At 36.8% G+C, this 2,084-nt stretch overlaps 1 long non-coding RNA gene across 1 annotated transcript; it reads right to left on the bottom strand.

Annotated features, from left to right (window-relative positions):
* Positions 1-850: 850 nt before the first annotated feature.
* LOC122975181 lies at positions 851-1,631 on the bottom strand. The gene is made up of 3 exons (XR_006400585.1): positions 1,575-1,631; positions 1,384-1,493; positions 851-1,142 (listed from the first exon to the last, which is right to left on the bottom strand). It is a non-coding gene; the product is annotated as an uncharacterized LOC122975181 (long non-coding RNA).
* Between the last annotated feature and the right edge of the window lie 453 nt (positions 1,632-2,084).

Here is a 2,084-nt window from a genome sequence, read left to right as displayed (position 1 = left end):
TAACATCAATCCATACACATCTACTTAGATAGAGATATTAAGATATTTTCTTAATTCACTAAATCAAAACAGAAGAAAATTTGTCTTAAAAAAACACCATAGAAATAAAATAAGAATGGGGGGGGGGGGGGGGGGGGTGTTTTTGGTTTATAACGGCAGCTTGAAACCAGCGTATTAGGTGCATTTTTTTTCTTGGCCGATTCTAATTTCCAATTTTTTGACTGACCTACTGATTCTGACTTTTGGTGGTTCAGATTTTCTTTATAAGAATCACTTTTTTTTTTTTTCTTTTTGGACTCAAAGGTATTACAATTCACGAGCTTTCTGTCTTCTTCATTCACACTAAAGAACTTCTATACCAATGACGTGTGTGCATGTGTGCATGTGTGTGTGTGTGTGTGTGTGTGTGTGTGTGTGTGGCTGGCTGTGGCTTTCTGTGCGCTGTGTGCGCGACATGCATGTTGTGTGTGTGGCTACAATGTCTGTGCCGCAGCTGCTGCTGTGTGTGTGACGTGAGCCACAGTGTGGCTATGTGAAAATCTGACCGGCCAAAAATCGGATATATATTACTTTATCAATTAACAAGTTTAAGTCCTCGTCTTCAACTCCCGCGTCCGAATGCAGTCAATGCTCGAGTCCAAGTCATCAGTGCTCAAGTCCGAGTCAAGTCACGAGTCCCGAAAATCAGGACTCGAGTTGGACTCGAAATTAGGCTGTAGAAGTGATCTTTCTCTCTTTCACCATGTGCTGTTGTAACCAAGTGTTATTGAGTCTGACCTTGTCCTTGCTGGCATGACTTTTACAGAAAAGTGCAACAGAATCTTTTCCAACATGATGCCAAAATGTAAAATTGAAACAATTTTACTAAATTTTACAATTTTACCAGAGTCGTTCCAACTGTTCCCCATCAGCAAGGCCTGTACCCTGAACATTCCTACAACTGTAGGAAATCTACAAAACATTAAAACAAAATCAAAAGCAAATATTTATTCTATTTTTTATACTGTCTATGACAAATTGCAATAGAGTTAATAACAGTGTCAAAACAAAATGATGATAACCTGACAAACAACATTGTGCCCATAAGCATTGAATGCAGGTACAGCATATGTTGTTTTAGTCAGAAGATCTGAGTAAAACTTCTGTAAGAAAAACAGAAATAAGAATACTGCATTAATGATAAAATATAGTTTTACCAACGCTGCCACAGTTAATGGAACAAAGCAATACCCCAAATGTATTGTACATATTTTGACTAAAAAAGAGTTCACAAAAATTGTATGCAGACACTCAAAAGAAGACAAGTAAGTAGTCATTTTGTTTCTCTGGAATAATTTTTAGATATTACAAAGCAAACATCAAGCTAACATACAGAAAAATTACCTGCAAATGAGGTTTTAATTTGCATGCAATGTTGTACATGAAGACAAGTTTTTTGTTTTTTTCCCAGATCTTCTTGCAATTCCTTGAGTAGGTAGACAGCATTTGAAAGGCTAGAAGAAAATACAAACATTTTTAACTGAAACAGGACACTGTAACCCATTTTCACCTGCCAATGCAAGCTTTAGATTTACCTCTCGCCTCTCTTCAAACTCAGAAAGCGCTGTGGATGTTCATGCTTACATGTTTTTGACCTTTCACCTGAGGGCACTTCTGCTTTCTGCTTGAAAGCTGGTACAACCCTGTAAAAGCTGGAATGTACATGTTTTGAGCCACAATTCTGAACATGCATTACTCTCTCACAAAGTTTAACTTCTTATAAAGTGGATGTGTTTGTGTAAAATCTGAACTTGCTGAACACAGAGGGGCATGGAAACACCCAAAGAACATCATTCCAAAACTGTATCATCACATTAGGTATGATATTCAAAATAGGTATGACACTGTTTAATGACAAACATTTCTGCATTATCATTTCATTTTCTGGTTGTTCGATGTTGCAAAAAACTTCCATACATGTGAAAAGGAACGCATGAAGGCATAATTGCTCAAGCCTGTCCAACTTACACTATTTCACCTGAAATTAACTATTAACTTTAATAGTGTTTCAAGTAAAATGTATATACACAACTGGGAATAAATCC

Source organism: Thunnus albacares, chromosome 23 (assembly GCF_914725855.1).
Source record: "Thunnus albacares chromosome 23, fThuAlb1.1, whole genome shotgun sequence".
Taxonomy (NCBI): Eukaryota; Metazoa; Chordata; class Actinopteri; order Scombriformes; family Scombridae; genus Thunnus; species Thunnus albacares.
Note: the sequence above shows the minus strand (reverse complement) of the source record. Positions and strands in the feature narration are given on the sequence as shown.